Source organism: Phyllostomus discolor, chromosome 1 (assembly GCF_004126475.2).
Source record: "Phyllostomus discolor isolate MPI-MPIP mPhyDis1 chromosome 1, mPhyDis1.pri.v3, whole genome shotgun sequence".
Taxonomy (NCBI): domain Eukaryota; kingdom Metazoa; phylum Chordata; class Mammalia; order Chiroptera; family Phyllostomidae; genus Phyllostomus; species Phyllostomus discolor.
Genome location: NC_040903.2, coordinates 203,985,425 through 203,998,752, shown reverse-complemented (window position 1 = coordinate 203,998,752; position 13,328 = coordinate 203,985,425).

Here is a 13,328-nt window from a genome sequence, read left to right as displayed (position 1 = left end):
AATTTTCAATTAGCACATCCCTGGAAATCCCTTATATGTGATTTCTACACCAATGCTTTAACCATAGAAATGAAAATACACTGGACTTACCATCCATTATTTCACAGGACACAAATATAGCAGCACATTATGATAAATTGAAGATACTGTATTTAATTTATTTTATTGAATAAATTAATTAAAAGTGTATTAAATAGTAAAATATCCCAGAGGTACAAAAGGACAAAATAAAAAGGCAAGAAGGGAGGGGACAGGGGATAACAGTGGAAAGGAGGGGAAGAGACTAGACAAAGAACATGTGTGAATGCCCCGTGGTATGGACAACACTGAGGGAATTCACTGTGGGAGCAGGAGGTAGGGTGGGTAGAGTAGGGCAAAATGTGGTGGTGGGGGGGGTGGAGTGGCACAACTCTAATAGAATAACAATTAAAATGATGATTTTTTTTAAAAAATCACCTTTTTTAAGATTTTATTTATTTATTTTTAGAGAGGGAAGGGAGGGAGATAAACAGAGAGAGAGAAACATCAATGTGCAGTTGCTGGGGGTTATGGCCTGCACCCCAGGCATGTATGTACCCTGGCTGGGAATCGAACCTGCGACACTTTGGTTAGCAGCCCAAGCTCAATCTAAAATGATGATTTAAAAAATAAAATAAAAAAGCAAGACAATATAAAGGCAGCAGTTAATAATAATAATAACAACAACAACAACAACAACAATAACAGTGGGGAAATGAGCAGAGAGAGCCCTGAAGCCTGTATTATTTTACAAATAGTCAAGCCCTAGGGAATCAGTGTGGGATCAGTTGATGGTAACATTGGAGTTTTCTGGAGTGAACATTTCTAAACCTCCATTGTGTAAATGCTTTAGAAGCTTCATTAAGTCCTGGTCAGTGTTCCAAAGGAAATGAAAATATACTGAAAATAAAGTATACTAGAAAAATAAAGTATACTAGAAAATAAAGTATACTAGAAAAAGTATACTAGACTAGAAAAAGGAGAATCTCTGTGGGGTGAGTAATCCAGCAACTGGAGCTGGAGATACAAGAACTGTGTCATATTTACCTCAGGTTCACCGCCATGTCTAGTCAATCACCACTAAATGCTATGAACTGATGCATTCCTAACTAACTTAAATACATGAGCCTCAAACTATATTAATGTTAAAGTGGTAGTCACAAGAAAATATGAGAAAATAGCCTATGGCTCAGTCTTATGGACTGTATTGTACGCCCCATACATATATTGTATGCCCTAACCAAAATACATATTTTGTATTTTGAAGCCCTAACCCCAAATGTGACTATATTTGGAAATATAGCTTATGAGCAAATAATAAAAGTAAATAAAGTCATAAGGGTGAGCCTCTAGTCCAATAGGTCTGGTGTCCTTCTAAGGGAGAAACACCGGCATTTTTTCTCTCTGCCATATGGGAACACAAGAAGAATGTGGCCATCTGCTAGCCAGGAAGAGAGACTCACCACACCCACCATGCTGGAAACTTGACCTTGGACTTTCAACCTCCATAAGTATAAGAAAATAAATATCTATTTTTTAAACTACTCAGTTTGTGGTATTCTATAATGGCAAACTAAGCACACTAATAGACTCAGTTAGGATAAAAAATCAACTCTTGCCCTTCTTGTCTTTATTCTTAATGTGGAAAAGGTAGGCTCCTGGACAATGCAGCCCCTGTGTTTGAGGACGCAATTCCAGCTGGAGTGGCAGATAGATAGAGATGCACCTTTGATCTCTTCAGAAAATGTATATAGTTGATTTCATGTTTAACACAGCTATTTCAGGGTCATTTACTAGGCTTGCTGACTTAGAGAAAAATCAATTATATTCTTTGTAATTACAAATAAAATATTGACAAGAGAGTAAGACAGTGATCATTCTAAAACATACTGTGTCATTTCTCATTTTTTCTGAGTAGACCGGTTGTCTAGTTCAGGTATAGAATGCACCAATGGTTAGTATAATACTATGCTGGGCATGTGGAAAATTATTAAAAGAATTTAGGAAATAAAGAGAAAAGGAAGAAGAGAAGGAAAAAAGGAAGAATGATAGAAAGGAAAGAAAGAAATAAAGAAATAAAGGAAGGAAGGAAGGAAGGAAGGAAGGGAGGGAGGAAGGAGAGAAAGAAAAGCTAAAGGTAGAGAGGGATAGAAGGAATGAGGAAAGATAAAGTAAGGAAGAGAGAAAGGGAGTTAGGGAAATTATTTATTAAAACTTCAAGCAGAATCAGTCCTTTTGGTTCTATTGACTAGGTAAAGTAAATATAGTATATGTTTAATAAAACAAATGAATAGATAAATTCAGGGACTAGATAATATTTTAGTCCTGTTCAGTTTAGGGTTTCACTAGGACTAGACAATTAGGATAAGTCAATTAATCAGGCATTTACACCCAATCAGCATATCCTCCATGAGGAGCTATTGAAGACAACACACTAAAGGAGAGAACTTAGAAAGGACTTGAAGGGAACAGTGCCCCTGAACACAGGGCCATACTGTGAACAACGACTTTTGATAAGAGAATGTGATGTTGGGCTACGGGGCACATGGTGGAAATTCATGTTGTCATTTCTCTGTTACCATAGAGTTTCTCATGTTGTAAGGAGAGGTATTTTTAAGGCTTTACTGCATCACTTAGCAAGATACAGAGTCCTTCCCTGACAGAGTAGGCGCCACTCTGACAGTCCCCCCCAGGGCTCCGGACCAGGACGAACTTTTTACTGATCCCCCATTTCACTGAGTGTAGAACCCTAAATGATTTGGGCTCCTACTTCTTCCCTTTCACTTTTTAATTCTCTCCATTAGCTCTGTTCCAGCCACATGTTGTTGTTCCTCACACGTATCCAGACTATTTTCATTTCAGGGTCATTCCACTGCAAAATTTCACTTCCTAGAAGACTCTGCCCCCCCAGGTAGAAGCATGACTAATTGTCTTATTTCCTTGAAACCTTGCTCACGTGTCACCTAAGATTGACAATGCCATTATTCTCCATTGCCATCCCGTTTTCCTGACTCATCTTTGCCACTCTGCATGTTCTCTGTCTTGGGGCTTGGCAGTGATGGGTGATATCACTAGGGATCCCTGGCCAGCTGCCTCCTATTGGTTCAGATGATAGCCAATACAAGTAAGAGATCAGAGAGTGGAAGGAGAAAGAAGTTGGGGTACATTCTCCCCTCTCCCCTCCTTGCATTTCAGCTTGCAGATCTGAAGGTGTGCACCTATGACCACAGCTCCAACAGCTTGGTCCCTTTGACATGGCTCTAGCTCTCCACAGGTTCTGATAACAATGTTTTCTCCTCTCCACCTTCAAGTTTAAGGACAGTCAACTTTCTACCCTTGCTAGCCACTGAGTGTGCAACATTTCTTAACCTAGCTTACTTCTCTGCAAATAGCTCCTTTGTCAAATTCTGTTTAGAAACCTATTTAAGTGCGCCTGCTTTTTTATGACCTGACCTTGTATGATAAACTTGTCCATGTGACCTTTTAAAAGACTGTTACCTATTGCCCTCTATCCAGAGTGCTCAATCCCCTTTACCCTGGTAGGCATTTTTTCCCCATAGCACCTATCATATTTTATATTATTTACTAATTTATAAAGCTTGTTATTTATAATCTGCCACTTTTTGGTAGAGATAGACCCACAACAGCAGTGATCTTCATATAGTTTTTTCACTGAGGTATCTCAAGTACTATGAAGACTGTCTGGTGCATAACAGATATTGAACACTTACTGTATAATGAGTAAATGCATCAGACTTCTAGCTGCATATGGTAAATTTCCCAGGAAATGTTTCTGGGTCTTAGTTAATATTGGTAAACATTTCTATCAACTAGCTTTCCTTATGCCATTCTCTTTAGCCTTAACACACTTCACAAAAAGAGACAAGGCTCGAAGTGAACCATCAAGCACTATTGGTAGAATTCATTGAAATGAAGTTAATGTAATTTAAACCAGGTTAGTTAATTATGTTTGCATGTACTGATCACTGGCCATTGTGTTCTGTGGGGTTCAGTGTACCATAGCAACAAAGCCAAAATTTCAGAGGCTGAAATGAAAGGTTTAAATGTTTTTAGGGTTTGAAAGTTCTCCATTTTACTACATGTCCTTCTCAAATTGGTAAGAGACTCTGATCCATGTCCTCCTTACTCACAGATTACCTAATTCTACAGAGTCATTGGTTGAAATGCCATCAGTTGCTATGGAAAAGGCACATGGAGAATTACACACTTGTTCAGTCATTTCTGTCTTTGAGTGATACACATTAATTCTGTTCCTATATCCCCGACTCAAACAAGGCACATGGCCATTTGAAGAGAGTAGAAACATTTAATTGTATCCTGTGCTCAGGAGGAGAAAAAAAAAACAGAAATATTAACAGTATTCATGAAAAACTGCTCATTGGATCTAATGACTGGAGTTGATTAAGCTGTGGCAGATGTTATTAAAGAAAGTGTTATTAATATTCTTGAAATATATGTGCATGGATAATATGTGTGTATATGTACATATATCAATTATCAAATATAATTACCAATAATACAAATCATAATCCATTATAAATAATATATGCACCATAACAAGGTAGAGGAATATGACAAAATGCAAATTTTAGTTCCTTTGTCCACAAACTCCTTGTAGTTTATTTAAGGAGGATGTTTTGGAAAAAAAAAAACACTAAAATAATTGATTTTCAATGGATAAAACATTTTAATATTCCTTATTTTCAACCACCAAAATCAGAATATTTATTGAAAAGGTTTAAAGTAAACTTATGCTTTTAAGTATAATTGAATAAAACTTAGGAAACTCTAAACCCAAATGTACTGATATAAAGTTTATAAATGATGCCACTTAGCTATTATAGGGGATACCCAGGCCCTCCCTGAGCTGTGCAAAATAATTCTAAATTGTTACACATTTTTCTGAGACGAACAGAGCATATGGGCCCAAGGATAAAGCACAGGGCTATTTTATATGATTTATGATGTTTTCTGCTTACCCAAGGCTCATTCTGTTCTCTTTTTACCCGTTAGTAATATAACTTGGTCATTTCCCAAGTATTTTAATATAATATTCACTTTATGCCTGTCCCAATACATTTACAAAATTTTTTCATGTTTCTTTCCAAAGAATCTGTTCAAATCACAGATTTATTGCTCCCTACGTGGCTAAGTTCCAAGCAGAACTATATCAGTAATGATAAGGAACCTTAAGTATCCTGTGGGATAAAGGATATAAAATGGGAAATAAAACAATACTGCTTTTCTGTCTTTGGGGTGTTTCTAAGAAACACCTTTATGGATAAATTGAGGTAAAAACGGCACATTTAAATAGTAAAATGCTGCTGGTAAACTTCTAAAAGTTGAGCTGTCTACCCTCCCTACTTTTGAAGGCTTTAGCTTATCTAATCAAATGAGAAAAATCAGATTTTCCCATGTTCTACCCAGTCAGTACATAGGAAAACAAGAGCCAAGAGCAGGGGGTATGCATTGCCTGGCCAACTGCCTCAGATAGGGATACCTCTTTTTGTTTTTAGAAATTTTAAAGTTCATGCTAATAAAATGATATTGAGTTGCTTAGAACAGAATTAATCTTTAAAGTGTATTTTCCATGAATTTTCAAATGCATAATATGCCTATTATCTATGCTATGTGCATTGTATTTTCTTGTGCTAAATAAGTCAACTAGCCCCTGGAAAAAACTGTTTTGAATTTACCTTCTATTTGTTGATACAATTGTTTCAATATATTTACCTGTCTTTGTTTCTGCTAAATCGCATTGCGGAAAATAGCCATGAACAGGGATAGAAACTAATTATGGTTTTTGACTTGGCCTTCTTTGAGAATACATATCATCATATTAAAAATAGATGCTTTTCTATAAAACTGTGAAATGTAGTTCCTTCCGTTGTTCTGATGGCAAACAGAAAACGAAGCGTGCTACTGACCCTATGACTTTACACTGTTTGGAGACCAGACGCCCGAGGGGGTTATACTGGAAGAAGTTCTACTATCCCTTTGAAAACTAATACTGGAGGGTATGTTGATTAGCATAAGAATGTGAGGAACAATTTTAGATTGTTGAGAGAACATAACATTGTTCAAGTTAAGTTGATTGGTTAAAATAGTTTTCATGCTTCCCTGATCTTGCCTGAAGGATTTAAGATTCTGGTGAACAAAGCACTAGGAGCAAAGCAGTGCAGTAGCATTCTCATCCTCGGGTTCCATTTATTCCAGAATCCTGCCTCTAAACAAAGGTTTCCATGACCTGATACACTGTAAAGTTTAGCCTCATTCTGCCACCAGTAAAGGACTGGAGAAACCACCTCCCTGATAATTAAACACACACGCGTGTGCACACGCGCACACACACACACACACACACACGCTTAGGACATAGAGCTGGGATGTTTTCCAGTCCATGAGAATGGAGCAAGTCTAAAGCTCGTGTTCACTTGTTTTGTTTGACTGAATGATCAGTATGTCCTCACCTTTTGAAGACTTTCCTTATCCCCAAACTTGGGCTTGGACACTTTGCCTTTATGATCCCAATGTCCCTGTTAGAGTTCCAGCAGAGATAGAATTTATCTTATTTTATGTGAATCACAGTTTCTGTTAATATGCTTGCTTTTCCACATTACATTCACTCCCATCATTAGATTCATTTGTTGAATAAAACAATGAATATATTGGCTAATACTAGTTGTACTTTCATAAGGCCTGAAATTTGGCTAAGAAATTATGAGAAGTAACTATTCACACATCATAATCTGCTATATAAAAATAAGGAACACATAGCAAAATCTGTATACTTTGAAACTCTGTAGCCCTATCTCTCAGGTCTCATGCTGTCCTACTTGTTCTATCTACTAGAGCCTATTAATCAAATCCACCAACATATCAAAACACGAAAGAATCCTGGCAGCTTCAATGGTTACTGTTCTCTCAAAATATGTTAGGGAGAATCAGTCCGTAGAAAGGGAAAAGTTCCAACCCTCCAATTGTAACAGAACCACTCTGGGGTCTATTGCTCTGTGTTCTATTGTCCTCCACTGATAATAACTGTGACTCTCAATGCCAGTCTTATAAAAAGGAAAAACCTTATTCATTCAAAGGCTCTACAGGTTTAGAATAATGATGGAATTCTGGCATTAAATCTAATTCCTTCAAGAAAAAAAAAAACACACATACACACACACAATCACACAGTCCTGCCTCCCTTGCCAAAACAGGCCAGTCAGGAGTAACATCTGTAAGGAAAAGAAATAGAGGTCTGTAGTTTAGCTGGGGAGATTCTAGCTTCCTCTAGTCCTATGACCTTGGCTAAGCTCCTGCTCTTAATCCAAAACTGTGAGGCACTTCCTCATGGCAAGCCGGCAGGAGTCCTTCTGCATCCTTTCAAACTGTATGGCCAAAACCCCCATCTCCACTCCCAAGCCACATGGTTAAGAGATCAATTGCTGCCCACACTTGCATTTAAATCCCAGCACAGATCTTCCTCTATAACTCCATTTCCGACTCCTCCCACACTGGGTTACATCTGCCCTTCCCAATATCTCCTGTCCTTCTCAGCTGCCTATGTTAGTCCAAGCAGGCATGGACCTGTGATGGAGGAGCTGCACCAAGCCTCCCTCACAGGTGTCAGGTGCTGCAAGCCCCTCTGGCTATATCACCTGTTAGAGTCACACCCATCTTTCTGGTTCCTGGATGCAGGCACAGCTACTTAACATTGCTAAAACACTGGCCAATTTCTTTAGATATGCAAAGTAACTCTCAATGGCCCTGCTCCACTTCCCCTTCCCCCAGCCAGGTTATTGGGGGACTTCCTCATGTTGGGGGACCTTGATATGCTCTGTTACACAATCAGTTGATTGGCTTCACTGTCAACTATCTTTCTCCTCCTGACTGTAACCAAGACACTTTCATCACTCTCATCACTTGGGAAATTCCAAAGCTTCTGGGAGCTCTTAATCAGGCACTGTGGACAAATACCAAATGTATATTGTTCTCGTAAATCACAGTATCACACACCCTAAGAAGAGAACCCATTTAACTTGCACTTGAACTCCCAGCCCACAGAAACTGTGAGCTGACACATGAGTATTGTTTTAAACTTCTAAGTTTATGGTAATGTCATATGCAGCATGGACAACTAATAGACTTCTTACTCCCTGTTTCCAGACCACTGTCAAGTTTTAGAACATTCTATAATTGGTTTGCAATTGGCAAACAGTGAATAGTTCATGTTGCTTTTATATGATATACTGAAACTAGCTAGTTTTATGAAGTTTTGGTAACTACCAAGGGAAGACACTTTACTACTCACCACACAAAAACATATGTGAGATGTTACAAGAATGTTCCTTTCCTTGTTGAAGTGTACTATATCCATACCTGCCTTATAGCCAGAGACAGTAAATGGGCCCATTTTAGAATATTGCCTCAGGGAAAAATTTAAAAGTACCACGTAAGCATTATGCACAAACTCTCTTCATATGGGGCTGCACTGCTCCCATTTATGTCCATGTTTGTCATGGTTTAAATCAATACATTAATATTTTGCAGAAAGTAATGCACATACTTTCTGCAAAAGACTATATCTAAGAAGCACAAGGGAAGTGTGCATAAAATGCTGAAGGCACACGTACTGACATGCACAATTTTCTAGAAGAATTTTATTTGAACTTTTAAAAAATGTATTTTTTCTAGCCTGTTTTCTCCCTTTTTTGTCACACTTGGACAGATTAGCAGCTCAACAACACCTAAAGGCAGTTGGGATATGGTATCCTCACCATAAAATTCTTGTTTCCCAAATCTCCTTAGAGTTCCTTGCACTCAGTAACTTAAATCTAGGTCTTTCTTCTTAGGGTCCTCATATTCCAAGCTATTCTCCCTCCCCAGTGGATAATTTATATTCCACTAAATGGTTTGCCAGGGTTGAAATAGAATAGGCAGTACTATGTTTAGAGTCACTGATATCTTACTTTCTCCCACAGAAATTCAGTTCAGTTTCATTGGGGATGCACTTTATATCTTAACATCTTAACCAGATGTAATCTAATAATGTGGTTAGCACTTTTGATATTGCATTGTTTAAGGCTCAGTATGTAGTATGCTGAATAATGCCCCCTCCCCACCTCCCTGCCAAAGGGACCATTTCCTAATCCCTGCAACCTATGAATATGTTACCTTTCATGGGAGAAGGGACTTTGCAGATGTGGTTAAATTAAAAATCTTAAGGTGGGGAGATGATCCTGGATTATCTGGGGGACCAAAGTGCTTATCACAAGGGTGCTTATAACAAGGAAACAGAGAGGAGAGGATGGAAGCAGAGTTCAGAGAGAGGATGCTGTGATCCTGATGTTGAAAATAAATAAGGGGAGTAGGCATGAGCCAAGGAATGTAGACATTTTCTAGAAGCTGGAAAAAGATATTTTAGAGCCTCTAAAAAGACACAGCCCTATGAACCCATTTAGATTTGTCACCTTCAGCATTGTAAACAATCAACACATATTGTTTTGAGCAACTGAATTTAGGGACATTTGTTACAGCAGCCATAAGAAACTAATACAGGAATGCCAAAATTAGCTTAGGAGGTTTAGAAACTAGAGGATCTTGTGGACTTGCACAGTCCGAGAAATCCGACATAACCAAATATTTCTCCTGTAAAGAGGGTTTATACTTCTATCTTTATATAAAGCCAATAACCTGTTTTCTTTCTTACAATAAAAACATCTTTTTTATAGGTTAGCACAGCTGTTTGTAGAAGGCATGCTCTCCCGTCACCAAAATTTAAAGCCTTCATTCAGCTCTCTGCCAAGAACCAGTTTCTTTACCAGTTTAAGTAGCTCTGACACTGAGAAAAGTTTTGGGTCTGGATGAGGTGGACATTAAAGATTTTGCCAGAAGCCTGGACCAAAACCTTGTGGGGACTGTCATTGTGGATTTGTCTGGAGACCTCCCAATATATAGTGTATTTCATTTAGGGAAGATCTTGTAGAACCAGGGTCACATCCAGTCAAAATTCTCTACCTGATTCTGCATAATGAGGAACATTTTCCCCATCGATTAACAGCAACAGAAAGAGCAACAGCAAAATCCATGCTTGAGTTCAGACTGAAGAAGGCCAATTCAGAGTGAGCTCACAGACATTAATTACTCAGTAGACAAACAGGCTTCTTACCTTCAGATAGGGGCACAAAGAATGCTCGGCTTAAATGCAGCAGATAGTTTCTTGATCTCATCTGTTTCTCATGAGAAAGGAAAATAAATTGCAGGAAGAAGTTCAAGGGTCTCAGAATTTTCCTTTAACTTCTTGATTTCCCTCGACAACAATTCTGGCAACTGTGTGATTTTTCCAGCCCCTGCTTGAAATCTCCATGTATGGAGCTGTATCCAAAGCCAGCCTTTCCTTGGATGAAAAGCTAGAAAGTTCCCTGTTAGAGCTGAAAACTTCCTTCCTATACCCCACAACTATGCTTACTTATTAAAGATGTTCCCCTGGGCACACGAGCACAGTAATTCACAACAAGAAATCCCCTGCGGTATGAGTCAGGGCCTAGGTCCCCCTCACGATCCTCTCACTCCAGTGTTGGATGCCGTGTTCCATCAGAATCCAAGTGGAGGTCGTGTTAAAAATGCAGATCTATTTTTTCCTTCTATTGTTTATGAGGGGAGGGAATCTAAGAATAGAATAAACAAATTAAGTGACAGATTCCTATTTCTTTTTTAATTTAATATTTATTTTATCTTTTCCATTACCACTTGGTCCCTTATACCCTCCTCCCCCCAGTAATAGCCACCACACTCTTGTCCATTTCAAACATAAAAACATTTTAGCCCTGGCTGGTGTAGCTCAGTGGATTGTGTGCAGGCCTGCAAACCAAAGGGTCACTGGTTCGATTCCCAGTCAGGACACATGCCTGGGTTGCGGGCCAGGCCCTCAGTAGGGACCATGTGAGAAGCAACCACACATTGATGTTTTTCTCCCTTTCTTTCTCTCTCCCTTTCCCTCTCTCTCAAAAAATAAATAAATGAAATATTTTTTAAAACTTAAAGAAAATAAATACATTTTATAAAGGCATGGCTCCATATCCACATGAATCCAAAATTGTTATATTTTATCAAGTCACTCTATTTGTTTTTGTTCCATTAAAGTAGGTTTTGAAGAATTTTCATAGAAGGCTTGATTAAAAAGCATGGCCCTGGCTCATGTGGCTCAGTGAATTGAGTGCCAACTTGTGAACCAAAGGGTCGCTGGTTCGATTTCCAGTCAGGGCACACGCCTGGGTTGCAGGCCAGGCCCCTAGTAGGGAGCGCATGAGAAGCAACCATATATTGATATTTCTCTCCCTCTATTTCTCCCCCTCTTCCCTTCTTTCTACAAATAAATAAATAAAACATTTTAAAGCATGTTTTCCTCTCACTAGTAAGAAGAAATATTCAAAAACCTATATGGCCTACAAATATTAAAAAGAATAAGCTTGTTGTGCAGAGTTTCAGAGAGAGAGAAAATAGCAAGGTGGTGTCTCAAGGCCACAATTCCTGGAATATTCTAGTTGTTGACTCAGACATGGAACAGGCAAGCAGCGCCCTTTTTGATTCTGGCTCTTTCAGTATGGCCATTGAGTGAATGTCCTCAAGTACTTGAATCTATGCCACTCTCTCTACCTCTATAATGAAAGGAAACTGGCAAGGTTGCCTCTGACAGTACTCCGGCATTAGACTTCTTTGTTGTTTGTTTGTTGTTGCTGCTGTTGTTGTTACAAAAGGAAAAACCATCCCTGCCTCACTCCCGAATTGTTTATCTCATTATTTGGTTGTTTCTGCATCTGGAGCATATACACACCCACCTGGCCCTTTCATCTGTGAAGTTTTGGTGTTTAGTAATTGCTCCTAACTTTTATCCCTACACACACACATACAAAATGAATTTAATAAATTCAGAGCATGTCAAACTTCTAGCCCCAATTAAAGAATGTTATCATTGTTAATTATGTGAAAAGAATAAATATACACTAATCCTTTGGGTGCCGTTTAGCAAGTACAATCTAATTATGAATCATCTCAATGGGGTTACCAACGGACAACTGTGCCCTCCCGTGGCAGTAATCAAACACCCGTTGGAGGCAGGCTGGTTTCTGTGCTCCTCATCTCTTCCCCCAAGACTGGCCTGTGCATTTTATGCATGGCGTGATTGCCCCTGTAGGCAGAAATTTGTATGTATGAATTCTGGTAAATATTCTTGCTGACAAAGTACTAGTTCAGTTTGGTGGAAAAAATCAAAATGTCAACATAATTTTAATGTATTTGTCTTAACTGAATATTAGTTTGCAAAGGGACTTATCTAAGAAAACGAAGATCAAAACTATGAACAGTAAAATGACAAAAAACTCACGACTACCAACAACTGAATCTGAAAAACAAAAACAAAAGCAAATTAAGCAAACAACTGGAACAGGAACAGAATCACAGAAATGGAGGTCACATGGAGGGTTATCAGTGGGGAGGGACTGAAGGGAGAACAGGGGAAAAGGTACAGGGAATAAGACACATAATTGGTAGTACAAAATAGACAGGGGGAGGGAGGTTAAGAATAGTATGGCAAATGGAGAAGCCAAAGAACTTGTATGTTAGACCCACGGACATGAACTAAGGTTGGGGGAATGCTGGTGGGAGGGACTGTGCCGTGTAGAAGGGGATAGAGGGGAGAAAAAATAGGAAAAAATAAATTAGTGTTCATTGAATAAAAAATGTTAGATACATTTCTGTACTTTAGTCAGCTTACTAGCTAGTATATGCTTCCAAAAATAAGTTAGACAGCATAAGTAAACTAAATAGTCGGCAAATATTATCAAAGCAATGTAATATAGTATTTGAGAGTGAAAGTATCTAACATCTCACTGATGCCTTTTTTGTTTCCAAGCTATTGAAATATCCTTGACAGCAGCAATTTTGTGTTTCGAAGTTAAAGAGAGGGTGAAAGAATATATGAATTTATTGCGAAAGTGGGAGTATATTAATGAAATACTAACAATTAAAACCAGAATTATTCATAGTCTTTGATTTATAGCAAACTCTCATAACAGGTCTAGAATGGCTCTCTTTCAGAAACACCTGTGGGTCCATCGCTGAACATTGGAACTTGAACTTTCACAATGGCTTACATTCACCTCTGGGTTCACATTCTACCCCTCCGCCCCTCCCAACCAATGTACCATTTTATTAGATTCATAATTCTTTTGCCTCTGTTTAACATAGTATTTATGTGAATGTATAACTAACATATACACACACCATTATTTAATTTT